Raw genomic sequence first — 17411 nt, 5'->3', positions numbered from 1 at the left:
TATAACAATATAAATATACGTAATATGAAATATAAATTGTACGTAGTATATCACGTTGTATCCATTTTTCATTGTATAATTCTACTTCTTGAAACATATTTCATCTATTAATTCTCTTCCTACTGTCGAATGGGCAAAATTAGCAATTTAAATTTTGGAGGTAATTCTATTGCCGATTTTGAGCACCCCCTGTGGTCGATTCTTAGAACTAATAATGCCAATGGCGGAACTAGCTCGTTTGGGACGCTAAAACACATTTGCCGAAACGGAATCTCTGCACAAATTCTATTACAAATGTAGAATAAGTGAAGTTAAGTAGTGATAGCCTTCCAAATTCGTAGTTTGATTAGTGAAAAACGTATCAGAGTTCCCTTAAAATTGAAATTTATACTGTGCAACCGTAACTGTATATACACGAAGGAGGACGCTTCGAGAACGAATGTAGAAGGTACGTTCACCTCTATCCTTTTAAATGTTTATTTTTATACAAATTTCTAATTTCTCGATAGTTACTTCTCTTTCCGGAAGTAGATTACTTAAAATAGCATAAATTTATATAATCGAAAATTCTAAATAGGGAGAATATTCGTAAAGGAATGGCGTAATACTTCTTCAATTATATTTTTTCGCTTGATATTTCTTTAAACTAATTAAAATACAAGTTCCAAAATGACATTGATTTTATATCAGTAATATGATATTATATAATATATTGTGTTGTAATTGTTAAAAATCTTCTCACTGCTTATTACTTTATTACTATTATTTTATTGTTCAGAACACAGAAACTTATATACTTGGTGAATATATTGCTAATGTCATTAGAAGTTTTACAAATAGATACATATGTATATTTTGTAATTTAAGAAATAATCGCTCGCAATCTTTTTCCGTATTAATTCTATGTTTGAGTGTTTAACTTGACTTTTAACGATATTATCATTACGTTTACTATCACGAATGTTTAAACTGTCAATCGTATATTTAAGAATTACACGTGGAAGTTTTCCACTTTCTCTGTGTATCTCTATCATTTCTAAGATATTATATTAGTACAACACATATTATTAGCACTAAATTGTGATAATCATTGTTTAAAAAAGTGAAAAGGTATTTACCGTAAAATTCGTAAATTGTTTACTACTGTTTGTTCACCGTATAAATTATCTCCTTTATCTTAATTATCTATTTAATGATACTTACAAGATCCGATAGGGAACCTAATCTAAAGTGTACAGATAAATCAGTAGCATTCAGTAGCAATTTATCTTTACAATAGAAGATGTTAAACGACATATGAATTAAAGAAAAGTATCAGAAAGATAGTGCTATTTGTTTACATCCAAAAATATTAAAAAATTGTTATTTTACTTGCAATTAATAATTTTTAAATTATATATCGTAGCTTTAAAACGCTTTTAATATACAATATAACTATAATTTCCCGTAAAATACATTATATTTTGTGCACGGGAAATCATTTAGGAGAAATACTGGTAATTACATTAATTTTATTTCAAGTTTTCGTCATGCTGAAAAGTACACAAAATAAGCGTTCTGTTTGATCTGTGATGTTTTTCGCTCTCAACTGCAAATATTTACGAAACAACATTTTCTAAGAAAAAGTCTTTGCGCCAAATCTCCTCATTTCTAATTTAGCACATTTTCGTTTTATATTTACAGAATGTAAACTTAGTAGTGGCGTGTTCTCTTTATAGAAGATTATGAGCTTACAAAATTAAAATTTACGAGCTTGAAAATGTTTCCTTGAGGGCGTAATACTCTGCAATAATGTATGTCTTATTTCATATAACATATATTCCATTGTGCTTTACATTGTGAAATAATCTTTTAGGGAAAAATTGAAGTTGGTCCTATAAATATTAAACTCGCCTTAATTTTCTATTTTTAAACTTATCCTTTACTTATTTTTTATTTTATTTACATTTTAAAATTTATTCCTTAATTTATTTATCTTCGTTTTTAATATATCATATTTGGAATAATTATTTAGAAAACTATAATAAAAATTATTTAATAGACGATATTATACGCAAAATTGTTGTAACAGTAACATACAGTTTAACATTAGGATGAAAATAAAAATTATGTTTAAATTTTCATAACTTCTGTTACATCTTTTCACGTAAGATCTTTGTACAAACAGATGTCAGTAATCAACTTTGTTAGTCCTTTATAACTGTACATTGGGAGTAACATACTTATGCATTTATCTATTTCTTTCATCTATCATATTATCCCATATTTCTATTAGTGCTTGGATCTTTTTATTTATAGCATCTGCAACCTTGAGCCCACCACAACATTTTTTAGTGTTCCAGGCTTTCAAAAAATTCTATACAAGCTTAATATAATTCACTAACGTCTCTACTTCAGTATCTGTTAGAAATTTAAGCTAATTATTAAGGAGAGAATTTTATTTTTAATTCATAGCAATAAAAAATGGGGACGGATATGTAGAAGTGAAGTTTGATGCTCGGTGAAGCTGTTCAGAGCAAATCTAAGAGCGCTATAGAAAGTTCATTTTTATTTAAGATAATTGCAGTTAATATAGAACCCTGCAATATCCCGGAAGTAACTAGCAACATCGGTTGGCAACAATGTAAAATATTTCGTAAAAAGCAAAAGACAAGCATATTCACGTTTCAGTTTTACTTGGAAATCAGTCGTTGAATATTGTTGACTGTTGTGTTTGAATGCGCATAAAAGATTTTGACAGACGAGTCAAACAGTGAAATTTTTTAGCAAGTTAAAAAATACTACTCTTCCAGAACTTATCATTATACACGCTTGTTCCTGAGTATTCAGAAGAAATTTACCGTTAAATTTAGTTTTTTCTTTCAAGCAGATAACAGGAAATTTCAAACAAGTTGGCTATATGTGCATTCGATGCTTTAGGTATTAGGTTGGTGTTGAAACAGCCCTAAAAGGATTTGCCTGTACGGCTCTTTATTTTCGAGAAACTAATAAGTTTTTTTCTTACATCTTACTTTATACATTTTTGGATATTGATATTATACTTTTTTAAATATTAAATACTTACGATTTATTTTGATAAATTTTTGATCATTGTTATTTATTATAGTGCCCTGCATAGTTCTACCATTTTGTAGGTGGAAATTGAAATAAAAACATTTAAAAGAAGAAACAGGTACGCCAAGAATTAAAATTAATTTGTCGAAATCAAATGCACTCAAATTCCTTTGGAATTGTTTTATCATCGACCTGAAGCATCGAATGCACATACAATCAACTCATTCGAGATTTCGCAGTGCTTGCCATCTCCTTGTTAATGTAATTACTATTTGTCTGTCGAAGTACGTATGTATTCAATATGCAACACGTTGAGTGTGCTTAATATGGAACATGTGAATGAAGCTGCTACTGATGATGATGATGGTGATACAGAGCTATATTTATTTTGTGGCAGCAATTACATGAGAGACAACAATAGCGAAAAATGTATGTAATGTATTCGTTGTTTTCATTGAGATTACAAAGATGTGCTTCAGACGCGTCATTCACATGCTCAACGTGTACGAGACAAAGGAAATTAGTATAATATATGTTAAAAAAATAGAAGTATCGGTTTTTTTCTTTTTATTTAAACGAATATTAATTTTTCGTAGTAAAAGCAAAGTTCTTTGAGATATCTTTACAAATTTTCTAGATATTCCATGTGGGTCACCCACCCGCACATGAAAATGGATCATTTTCGACCAGTAATTTCAAGTAATTTGTCATCTTTCTTTTTGTTTAAATTTTTCTCTGCTTAAAAAAATTAAGGAAACATGTGAAAACTATTGGATAATATTCTAGAAAGTTGAAGTAGCGTTCGAAAATTTTGGGAGGATTTTTTAAGACACAAAAACATGAAAAAGTCTTCGTGGATATAAACGATTCAGCATTTAACTTTCTTTACCATGACCTCAAGACACTCAAGCTTTGAACACAGTTGACTAGTGACATACGAATATCTATTAATAGGGATCGATAGGGTTATGGAACTTTTTAATAGGTTCTATTTCAAACACGTGCCGGGGAACTTTTTTTAGAAAACGTCCTCGCGTTATAAGTTCCGATGAGAACATATAAAGAAAAGTTTTACTTCGGCTAGAACTTATGAAATATAAAAATAAAAATGTTTCTATAACAGGAACAAGTATTTTGTACATCAACATTAAAAAACCTCTATTAAAAATACTCTATTAATAATAATAAAGCTCTATTACAAATACTGAATACTGTTGGATGAATAGTATTAGAATTGCAATAATACTAAAGAATTATTACAGTTGAATTCTTACTCTGAATACATTATTTATTTGTAATATTTATGTAAGTAGATGATTCACAGTTCAAAGTTTCTTTGTTTCTGTTTGAAATGTACATTTAGGAAGGTAAGAACGTTATCTATATATTATACTATAGAATTTGTGTGTATTTCAATTTATTTAAACTATGCAAGACTTTATTTATTTATTATTTTTAACAAACTCTTTTCTGTTAAAAATTTCTTATAAAACTATTAATCACTTATATTATGATTTTCATATTTTTCATTCAATAAACATATGAATAATATGATATTATATTGTTAAGTAAAATTAAATAAAAATAGTACTAATAGGTTGGTACTTTTAGTCACCTTATGGAACCTTTTTTAATACACGTTCCAAAATAACTCGTTTTTATGGAACTTTTAGTACACAGACTCTAAAATATCTGTTCCATGAGAAGATTTTTTAAAGAAATTCCTAAGGGTGACATTTCTTTCCATAAAAATTCCACAAGAACAGATATTTTTTTAAACGAAACACCTAAGTTCGAAGAGAATATTTTTGAAAACGGAAGGCACCTGTTTATTTCGATCCCTGTCTACTAATTTTGTCGTATGTTAACGTCAGTTTGATTGACGAAAGCATGTTTCTCTTCTTGGGACGGTTTTAAAATCAAGCGTTCCATGTTATGAGCAGTTACTATTTTTTTATATTTATTTATATTACTTACAGTGATACCATAATTCATCAATTTTTAGATGGCAACGAAGAACTAGAATTATTTAGAATTTCTTCTCTCAGAAAGGTAATAGTTAGATTGCGGATTTTTATACAACTGTGAGAAATTTAAAGATAGAGAAATACATAGAATGCACATGATATACAGAAACATATAAAATACCCAAAATATAGTACTTTTTATAATATTTAATAGGTAAGCCAAATTTCTGTCTAGGTCCTATTCTTTTGATTGTATAGTAATAGCATACAATATATATATAGTAAGCATTTTTTATTAAAAACAATCATTTAAATAGGTCCTACTTTTTTATTGTATCCATAGAAATACAAATTTGCATAAAAATTGCATGAAAATCTGCAATCTAGTAATAACGTATAATTTGAACATTTTTGGTTTTTTTCAAACACTTGAATATTAAAAACAATTATTTAAATAGGTCCTACTCTTTTGATTGTATCCATGAAAATATAAATTTTCATAAAAATCCACAGTGTAGTAATAGCGTACAGTTGGGTGAGCATTTCCGATTTTTCCAAACTTTCTTACTTTAGAACTAAACCTGAACCTAACCTCAATCTAGGAAAATAAGAATCTAAAACATATTTAAAGCCATAAGTTAAGAGATGTACGATTATGATACAGAAATTGAAAAGCTACCGAGCACTAGCCATGAGCTAGATACGGTTAGCGACCCAGATGATTACTAAGTTTCATTCTTGTTATTCAATCTTTGTTATTTTTGGCTGATTGAATTTATTACCAATAAACATTAGATCAAACTTTTTCCCTCACTGTTTTCTATTTACTTTCTGTCACTTAATTTTCGTTTATAATATTTTTATAAATTTCATTATTTTTATAGTTACTTTTAGGTTAGGTTTAACCTTAATAACCCTTTTCAACGTATTACAGTTTGAAAGAAGTCAAAGACACTCGGCAAATTGTATATACTATTTACCTCTCTCGGACAAAAAATTCGAAACAGCTAGTCATAGTTCTTCTTCGTCATCTAAAAGTTGATAAACGTCTGTTTGGTATCGTTATTACCCTGAGAGGCATGTACATAAAATTCTAGTCGTAAAGTGTTAACAAGCGTGATAATCGAACGCGACACGAGTGTGTAGTGTAAACACGATAAAAAAAGAAAAAGAAAAGAAAAAAAGGAGGGAGGGAGAGATATGTAAAACAGTATTAGCGTCGCGTGAAGTATATTTCGGACAATCGCTGACTCGACCTTAATCGGAAGGCGCGCCCTTGGACAGCCGATTCGAGGAAAGGTCGATTCGAGAGAACCGAGTGTAATCGCCATAAAGAAGTTTGTTTGTTTGCGATAAGATGCCTGACTCTACCACAAGGTAACAGACACGATAACAGCCACTATGAGGCCCATATACGCGACCAGTTGAAATGGGAGCATAGCGTGTCTCTCGATTTCTCCGTTCGAAACGTTCCTGGAATCCTCTCTGAAATAGTCCTCGATCCACCTCGATGAACGGCCAGCTCGTTTCTAGTAACCTTTATCATTCTAGCCCGTACTGCTATTCCTACGCTTTGCTAGGCTTTCTAATTTGATTGCGCCCGGTAACGCGCCGCGTATTATAAAATCATTTGCGTTCCTGTGAAACTACGGTTTAATCGTAACAAATTACATCGACACGCTCCGCGGAAACTGAAACGCGCGGACACGTGAGATTTTCGTCCGTGGGATACGGATTAGACAGTAGTTCGATACTTTCGTAATTCAACGTTCGAGTTGAAATTGCGATCGTGCTCAGGCCTCGTATCGTTTCAAGGAAATCGTTCCAATGGATCTATCGCTGCTTCAGTTATTGCCAGTGCATTGTTGCAGAGGCGTACTTATTGTTAGCGATAATTGGTACTCCATAATGCCATAATGCGGATATGTTATTTATTTCCCGTTGTTCTGTTATTGAAACGAAGCAGGTTGTTACCCAGGGGTCTATTTAACTTTCACGAGAGAGTAAAAACCCAATAAAAATGAATAGAGGACATACATGCTGGTATTCTCGTTTACAATCACGGGAAAGTTAAATATAGAACTCGCTGCTTTAATAAATTCTATTATTTATCTACGGTGTAGAGGGCGCTTCAAAAAGCCTGGCGAAAATTTGGAATGTTCGTTTGGCGAATTAGAACGGGAGAGAAAAGAGTTAATCTAACAACGTTTATGGCTCACAGACGTAGCACTATCGTTACTTTTATGGTATGTTTAAATATATTAACGTAACGTAATCCTGTCGCTTTTAAACGAGTCCGACAATTTATGGCGAAACTATGCCTATGCGTGTCACGAGTTTCACAGAAGATACTTTAACACCTACTTTGAGTTTACTTTTTCGCCATTAATATCGCCAATAATGCTATGAACATACACACTTTAATTTTTTTTACTCGACTAGAGACGCAAAGCTTACATACATAGACATACATATTCAGGCATTTCTAGGAAATTCAGAATTCCGGGAATCTACCGGGTGCACATAACGTGCGCAAACATATACAGGGTGGTTGGTAACTGGTGGTACAAGCGGAAAGGGGGTGATTCTACGCGAAAAAAGAAGTCGAAAATATAGAATACAAATTTTTCGTTCGAGGCTTTGTTTTCGAGAAAATCGACTTTGAATTTTCGCTCGGTACGCGTGCACTTTATCACGTTTCGTTATAACGGATTTTACTGTAGATCGTTGTCTCGATGGAAAAATTTAAAAATAAAAAAAAATTAAAAAAATTTTTATTCTATATTTTCGACTTCTTTTTTCGCGTAAAATCACCTCCTTGTACCACTAGTTACCAACCACCCTGTAGAATATTTAAATCAGATATTTAGTAGGAGAAAGTTCATTTTAATAGAAACGTATTTTATAAATATGTTTATATTATACACATATAAATAATACTCATGCTTGCTCAAACTTTTTGAGACGTGGTGTATGTAAAAAGCTAGGTATATCAATGTTTGAAGAATACGTTGGAACAGTTCAACCTCGAAAAGAACGATTTCTACAAAAGCCGGCAATTTACCACGAAATCTCCCCCACTAGGGTCCCCGTAAATACACAATGGGACGCATTGTATTCCTAATAACGGAATCGGCCTCCGCCCATTGTTCAGGAAACATAAAAGCTTTCTGGAAACGTACGATGTACGACGACACGTTTCGAACATTGTCGGCCATCACATTTTTTATTACCGAAATAAATGTCACGAGGATAGGAGTGTAACGTATTTAAGTACTATTTATGAAAGTACTTAACATCCTGGTAATCACTTCGTTACTACTAAACTGACCAATTTGATTCTAAGTTCTTACGTTTACTATTATTGAAAACATGAAGGTACAATTTTTGGTAAAGTCAATATCAACTTTCATTGAAGTAGAAATATTATTATGTATTGTGCATATATTTGTTACATTTATTTTCATCGTATCTGTTTAATTGTAATCATCTGTGCATTATGTATAATATATCGTTTATCTTAAAATCAGATGACAGTACCGTTTTTAGTAATCTTCAAACCAATACATACATTCTTTATCTAACTCAATCAATGGAATCTCTTATCATTTTATCTTGGCGGAATATCAGTTGATATGTATATATAATTATTCTAATATAATTAATTTTATTATTAAATATATCAATATATATATATATCTTTTTTTATTTTTATTTTTGTAGAAATAATTCTTTAATAATGCAATTAGTATTTTTCATATAGGAAGTGTTTTATTCTTTAGAAACAGTTTTATATATTTATTAAATATAATTATTATAATATAATTAATTTTATTATTAAATACGTTAATATATATATTTTTTATCTTTATTTTTGTGGAAATGATTCTTTAGTAATGCAATTAGTATTTTTCATATAGGAAGTGTTTTATTCTTTAGAAACAGTTTTATATATTTATTAAATATAATTATTATAATATAATTAATTTTATTATCAAATACGTTAATATATATTTTTTTATCTTTATTTTTGTGGAAATGATTCCTTAGTAATGCAATTAATATTTTTCATATAGGAAGTGTTTTATTCTTTAGAAACAGTTTTATATATTTATTAAATATAATTATTATAATATAATTAATTTTATTATCAAATACGTTAATATATATTTTTTTATCTTTATTTTTGTGGAAATGATTCCTTAGTAATACAATTAATATTTTTCATATAGGAAGTGTTTTATTCTTTAGAAACAGTTTTAAGTGATGTTAGGTGAAAGGAAATTCTAGTTTATTGGAGAAAGGCGTAGCCAATGTAGCTAATGTAGCCAAAGGTAATGGCAATGTTGGGCGTTATTGTATAAATTTTTCTTTAAATAATTGTTCAAGTAGAGAGTCATTCGTTAACTGAAGTTCGAATAAAAAACAGAAACACATTTATTATCTAAACGAGTCTGAATACATTATTTACAATAGTGAGGTTGATTGTTATTTACAAATACAAATTTATTTTTTTATTTATTATTTATTGGTCGTAGAGCAAATTTATTTTTACACAAATGTAACGTTTCAATCAGAGAGATTAACGTAAATTACAATTTGTAACGTTTAATAATGATTGTTGGCTCTGATGAATGCGCCAAAATGAAATAGACTTTGGGACAACTTGTTCGGAAAGCGATTAGTTTTAAACACAATTGTGAAGAGCGATCTATCCATTGAAAAGTAAACATATTAATTTGATGATTTTTTCGTGTTGTACAAAATGGAACAGATAGGACAACGCCAAAAACCATTTATTTATATATTATCATTTGTTTTCCAATTAAATGCAAATAAAAAATAAAATATTATTTGCAAGTAAGAAATAATGAATATTTAATTACATATAAATTCTATATAAATTTAATTCTTATTTAGAATAAAAATATTGTTTAATTCGTTATTTATTGTTTAATAGGTAAATAAAGTTTCACCCAAAATTGATCTTGGCGATATATATATTCAAGTAATTTTGTTGTAGTTATTTTTGATGCGTGAGACCGAGAATTATCATGCAGAAACATACGTCTATCTATTAATCAATTTTCTATGCATAATTTCGATTTTCTGCCAATGTGATGCTGCTATTATTGTTTCGTCTGAATTCAAAAATAGATAAACGTCCATGAATAGCCTCCTTTACGCTTCACCGACGTACAACAATTAGCAAAACCTTTACAAATTTTGAATTCTTATTTTTCAATAGCTTTTTATTTTTCAAATTATTACATCGAATAGTCCTCTCGTTAGTAGAATTTACTGCAGAAACCAAATGAGTATTTCGACGTGCTTGAATACAAATATTCCTGTAATGTTTCTCGCAGATATTATCTTCTTTGCTTACATAAAAGCGGTTAAACTTAAAAGAGTAGCTACAGACCGGTATAAACTCGAATAACTTCCATCCAGGATGAACACTTTTAACGATACGCACGATTTTTCAGCCATTCGACGAAGAATAATAAATATAATAAACATAAAATATAAAATAACAAACAGTTCAGAAATATTGTTTTCTTTCGTAACCAATTCAAGGCTATTGTTATACGTATAGCAGCTCACTGTGTGAATAAAACTGTAATTTTTCGTGTTTGTTGACTTAGTTCTCAATGTCTCCGATATCTCCGTAAGATAAAACAAATATCGTGATTATCCACAAAGCTATTTAGCAAACTTCAGACAACTTAGCGTCTGTTAAGGGCATGGAAGTCAAATTTTAGTCAAAACGAAATACGCTGATATAAGCATAATAATAATAATTATAATATATCCAATATCTAATACCTAATCTTGCATTGCTCTGTAGATATTGTAAGTGCTTCTTTGCGAAACTAACAATTCTGATTTTTGATTTTTTGCCCGCTAGAGATCCAATATAACCTAATACGTGATATTTTCAAGCGCGCCAATGTTGCCAACTTTCTCTCTTCTTTTTGACCGTTTAGAGCGTTAGGTGTCGTTAGAAGCGTTTGTTCACTGCAGACTTGCGAAAAAATTCGTTTCTCTTATTTCTTTCTTTCCTCTTTTGTTTTTTTGCATTTTCTTAAAATGCATAGATATATAACTTCAAAAATAAATCTGGAAAATTAGAAATTCTGAGGGTGACTCGTGACACATGTTATTTAGATAGAATTTTTTTAAAACCGTGTTATCTGAAACGGCTTCCATAACATCTTGGAATCTGTTCAACTGATTAGCTTCGAATTTCCCCTACACCTTCAATGCGTGTGTCGTTATCATCTTGGTCAGGATTAAAAATACTTTTCTTCTTCTTTTATCTCGTATTTATTTTCTTCTTTTTTTTTTGCAGACAGATAGTCAAGCTTCAAAGGGCCGCCATTTTTTTTCTTTTTATATCTTTGTATATATATAGCAGATAAGCACAGACACCACAAATGTGTGTGTGTACACATATATATATAAAGAAAAAAAAAATGACGGCCCTTTAAAGTTGAACTGTGCTTATCTGCTGCAGAGATTTCTTTTTAAGAGTGCGATTGAAATTTCAGTCTGTTACCAGTTTTATTTCTCTTTAAAAAAATGTGTAAAAATTACAGCAACATAGATAAATGTAGAAGGTGAGACCCGTAACTGGAACTATCTCGATTACTACCAAAGTCATGATTTTGACGAAAAACATTTCAGATAAGAGTTGGATGATTTCGAAAGGGACGTGATTTGACGTGATTAGTTTTTTTTTTTATAGGAGAATACATAAAAGTCGTATGAAGGTCAATTTCACTCTTTTAAATGGAACTTTTTTTTTTCCTTTTTTCTACACATATCGATTTTTGGAAACATTTTACGTCAAAAGATAATAAGATACGATATAAAAAAAACAAAATCAACAATTCGTGAGATATTTTACGTTGAAGGGGAAGATACTTGATATAAAAATCTGAAATATCTCACGAATTATCGACCTTGTTGACATTGCGTCTTCATGCTCTGTTAGACAGAATGTTTCCAAGAATCGACGTATTAAAGAAAACGGCAGAAGTTCCGCACGAAACAAAGGAGTATTTGTCCAGTTTCGTATAAAGCAAAATTCCTATTCTTCGAGCGATCGGTATATTTCTTATCGCGAACTGACTCTTTCGAACGTTCCGCGCAATAAAACATCAGGCTACAGTGTCTATGAAATCAATAAATCGTGAGACATCAAATACCGGAAAGGTTTTAGAATTTTTCGAGGAAGATTTAAATATTTTTTTCGAAAGGTAATTTTCTTCAATGATGTAATCGTCGTTTTAATTCCACAACTGAACTAACCTCTTTCCTGAGTTTGAACGCATATATTCATCCAATTCCTCATCTTCGACGACAGACGGACGTCCTGAACGCGGCACGTCATCTAACGAATCATTTCCTTCCTTGAACCGTTAAAACTATTTTCCTGCTGGCCTCTTTCTAACAGCAGCTTTTCCGCGTACAAATGCGTTCTGCTGCATTTGCTACTGTATTTGCAAATTTAAACGTTGTGAAGTGAGGAAGCACGATTTTTTGACTTTTCGCTATCTATGTTTACTGTCATCGTGTAAACAGTAAACAAGGAAATTTCGAAACAATTGAGAACAACGAAGCGTGCGTATCACGGTCGTATACACAGGACACAAATTTGCGGACAGAAAATTTCTCGTATCGTCCACCACATGCAGAATACTTGTAAATTTGCAAGTAAATATTTTATAATTTTTCTATGATACTTTACAAATACTTCACAAATTTCAAAATATCACGTATTAGGTTGTATAGTATCTCTGGTGGGCGAAGGACTATACATCAGAATTATTAGTTTCGCAAACAAGCACTTGTAATATTTAAGAAGAAAGAAGAAAAATATAAATTTGAAAGAGAAATGCAAGATTGGGTGTTAGATTTTAGATACACGATTAGAATCTCAGGTAAAAAAGCAGGAAAGAAGTGAAATTGGCTTGCGTTACTGGACCCAAAAGCAGAGACAGCAAGGTAGAATATACAGGCTGTCTCAGCTAAATGAGATCACCTAAATATCTGGCTTGTTCATTTCATTGTATGAAAAAACTTCTCGAGACAAACTATTTCATGGCGGAAAGAATCTTTTCTCATGTTAATTTTTCTAAAGAAATTTCGAGGTTTCGTATGTCCTCTACATATTCTCCTATAAAACAGCTAATCACGTCAAATTATCTTCCTCGACATCATACAACTCTTACCTGAAACATTTTTCAGGAAAATCATTGCTTACGCAGAAATCGAAGTAGTTCCAGTTAAGAACCCCGCCTTGTATATGTAAAATCCAAACACGAAAGATTATGTAGATTCTTCGTAAGGAACGCCAGAAAAGTCCTAGAAATTCGATAAAGTACTTCCTAGCACTATTATGGTTCATGACACTTAATGGACTAGTCGAAGATTCGTTGAACAAAGAGAAGGAACTCTAAAATTGGAATCGTTTGTAATGGTTATCCGTAACCAAAGTACAATTTCTGTCGTCGATAATGATTACCGGTAATCGATAAATCGTTAATTCTTTATGAAAGTAGTTTGTAACCAAAGTAAAATTCGGGTCATCGATAATGGTTATTGGTAAGCAGAATTAAATTCCTGCCATCGATAATGGTTACTAGTAACGAAAGAAGAAAAAAAAAATTCCGCTCATCTATATTGATTACTGCTAAATACAATTAAATTTCCGTCATCGATAATAGTTATTCGTAACGAAAATAAAATTCTCGTCGTGGGTAATGATTGCTCGTAATCCGAAAAAGTTTCATCATTTACGATGGTTATTCATAACCAAATTTTTTGAAAATTAAATATATCAACTTTTATACCATAACCTCTAGAATTCTTGCAACAGTTACGATGCGTGGCTTTTTTAAATGGAACTATATTTTTCCGTACACTGTTCGATATGCTTTTTAATTCTCTGCAAAAAGATATTGGTTTAAAGATTAGTTAAAAAGTCTTAATTTTTAAAAATTCTCTTAATTTTAATTTTGCAAGACTTATCGTATAAAAGACGAGGATAGCTAATTTAACTACAATTTAACTTAACAAAGCTAAATTAACGTTGAGATATTTTCTAAAACCAAACATTTCCAGATACAAGCACCTTGGTACTTTTTTGTAGGGATTTAAAAAAATTAAAGAACTAAATCGAACGACGTATAAAAAATTTATAGTTCCACCTAAAAGAACAAATATCGCGAAGAACAATTGGCAAACAATTTGTTACAGTAAAGTACCTCCTAGAACATTATCAAACGGTTAATAATATAATACTTAACGAACTAGTGGAATATTCGTTGGGCGATGAGAGGGAACTCTCCCTTCCAAGCGCCATCTTTTGCGAATAGGTTATGTTCATGCAAACTCTATACCAAAGTATTCCAAAAGAGAAATAAATAGCAAACTAACTACTTAATGGACTATATAAAAGGTTCTCGTCGGTCAGAGGATACGAATGACTGTGTGAAAGAAACGTCACATGGTCTGGTAGGATATAGGTCTCAGAATTATGACTCACGACCAGGTGTTCCTCTTTTGTACTTCGTGTATCATCAGTAGGGAACACTTTTCTGATGGGTAAAGGTTTCATAAAATTTATGAGTTCAGTGAGTTTGCTCGATTTCAACACGTTTTTGGAATAGCAATTTCCACGAATGCACATGCTCGAATTACGTAACGCGTAGTCGTTATTGCTTAAACTTTCATGTCACAGTAATCGTCGAAGATAAAAGTATGACATATTTATTTCCAGGACAGAACAATTTCGTTAGTAGGAATCATGATCGAGATATAAACAGTAATTAATTTCTTCTCATTTCAATATTTTATTAGATGCGTGATTTGTATTTCTAGGAAATTTGAAAGCGCAAAACTACACACACAATTCATATGATATGTAAAATTATGTAAAAATATTCAAACTAGAGTACTTATAATATTTAGTTTACTTGGAACAAATTTTTATTCAGGTTCTATGTTTTTTTCTTCTCTCTTTTTTTTTTTTAGTTATATTCATAGAAATATAAAAATGCATAAAAATCTGCAGTTCAATGATTATTAATATATGTGTATATGTTATACATATACATTATTAATACACATATATTATTATCTATGTGTAATATGAGCGATGTGCATTATTCAACGTCCGATTATTCAATGATACTTGTACTTCCATAAAATACGTATATTCAGTATGAATATTGATAAACTTTTTCAAAGTCTTATTCAAAACAAAATCGAGTCGAGGTTCGTTTAAAACGTACGACTTCTCATAAAAATAGTTTAGCATAATGCACAAAAAGTTTAGGACATTAGTATTAAGATTTGAACCATCAAAGATGGCAAAGTTCCTTTTACAAATGTACATACATGGCTGCAGCATATTGGCAGTGAAAAATCTTCACTTAAATATTGCAGAATTCTGAAAGCAAGATTAAGTCTTCAGATAAGATTTTACGGTTTCCAGTGAAAATTTCCTTGAAACAAATGCTCGCCAGGTATATTGGACCTAGAGTGAATCGGAAAGCTTGCAAAATGTTTGACAGGGAGAGGGACGCAGGGAGCAGCGTATTTTGTTAAGAGAAACTCGTATTGTGCGACCAGCTGGATTCTTACGGATTTATTCTTGGAAATGAACAAGAATAACGTGTCTTAGGTACGCGCAACTCTCTCTCTCTCTCTCTGTCGTTCCCTCTTTCTCTGTGGGGTTTTGCCTGCTCGCTCGCTTTCTTTCTTTCTCTACCCTCCTCTCTTCCTCTCGATTCCTGTCCGTGCCTTTTTCTTCTCTTTTTTTGTCCCTTCCTTTACCAGAATTCTTCGTCAATCGTCAGATACAACGTACGACTATTACCTGCATTATTTTTCTTTTTTTTCTTTTTTTGTCTTCTTTAAATATGTATGTATGTTATTTATTGCAGTGAATCTTAATGACTAGTACGTATATCTTCATTTACACAAGTGCACGTTTAGTAGAATTTCGCTTGCTTTTTAACATGTTACCGAACATGTATCTGTATCGCAGTGCCGCCAATGTAATTTTTATAACCTATACGCCAAGTGTTCTATTACTGTATTATAACATATTTACATTTATATTATATTTATATTATTTTCAATATTTTCAATAACTTCGACATTTCTCTATCATAGTATACTTAATGTTAAAATAAGCATATTATGATATATTTCAGTACCACAATATATCATCATATCTTCGCTAGTTTGTGGTTTCTTTGGTTTCTTGACGTTTTTTTTTTTGGAACTAGTGTTGTTGGCCATTGTCTTTTTCAAATATTCGATGAAGACGAAGCAGAGAACCGAAATAAATACGTTATTTGTAAATCATACAAATGTGTAATATTTCCAAATCTCGTTTATCTCCACGTTGACAGTTTTTAGCAAACATGTAAAGGAAAAAAGGAAAAATTGAAGGCGCAATAAGAGCTAGCGAAAAGTGTAACAGTTACGTAGCTTTCCGCGAAAATCAATTAAAATTATCCACGTCGACAATCTTAGTACATACATAAAACATCTAGTGATTTATCATTAAATATCAATGGCACACGATAAGTGTTATTTTCCAAGTATCGGCTAATTGTTATGAGTAACGGAAGAGATAGAACTTTTTTTTAATGGAAACGTAATATTTCGTAAAATTTGGGATTCTTATTTGAGTGAGAAATTCAAGTTGCTAGGTGTTATACAGGGTGTCCCATTTTAATCGATCCATGTAAATATCTCACACACTACAGATTACTCGAAATAATGTTTCAAATGAAACTTACATTGATTAAAATATTTTTTACCTACCAGTAACCATTATCGATGACAGAAATTTAATATTTAAATAATATTAATATTAATGAGACAGGAATCTTTTTGGTTAACTATAATTTGGTTAACCTAATTACACTTGATTAACTATGATCATTACATTATCGACGCCGAAAAATTTTTTTTATTATCACTAACCAATATCAGCTGCGAAAACATTATTTTTTGGTTATATTCGACTATTGTCAATTCATCATTAACATTACTGATAATTACTATTTACTGACAGCATAAAAGAACTTAATTATAAGACTTATTTATTAAGTAAAGAAACTGTATGAAAATGTGTGAAACAACGAATATGATAAAAATTATGGTAGTACAATATCTTCATTCTATTCTCTGTTTCACATATTTTCGTGCTCTTTTTTTAAATACAATAAATTTTATAATTAGCCTTTTTTATGTTGTCAATGAATATGCGCTAATTGCCAGTGATGCTACCAACAATTTTGCAAAACTTTTTTGCTGCCGATAATAATTATTCGTAACCAAAATTAATTTTCCGTCATCGATAAT

At 30.7% G+C, this 17411-nt stretch overlaps 1 protein-coding gene across 1 annotated transcript in view; it reads left to right on the top strand.

Moving 5' to 3' along the window:
• Window positions 1–227: 227 nt before the first annotated feature.
• LOC117165984 (uncharacterized) overlaps window positions 228–17411 on the top strand; it is a 31878-nt gene continuing 14694 nt past the window's right edge. The window contains exon 1 of the mRNA XM_033349532.2: window positions 228–448. The gene's annotated coding sequence lies outside the window, so the exon portion shown is untranslated. The remainder of the gene's footprint in view (window positions 449–17411) is intronic.

The sequence above is a fragment of the Bombus vancouverensis genome, chromosome 17 (genome assembly GCF_051014615.1).
Source record: "Bombus vancouverensis nearcticus chromosome 17, iyBomVanc1_principal, whole genome shotgun sequence".
Lineage (NCBI taxonomy): Eukaryota > Metazoa > Arthropoda > Insecta > Hymenoptera > Apidae > Bombus > Bombus vancouverensis.
This window is presented reverse-complemented; position numbering and strand designations above follow the sequence as displayed.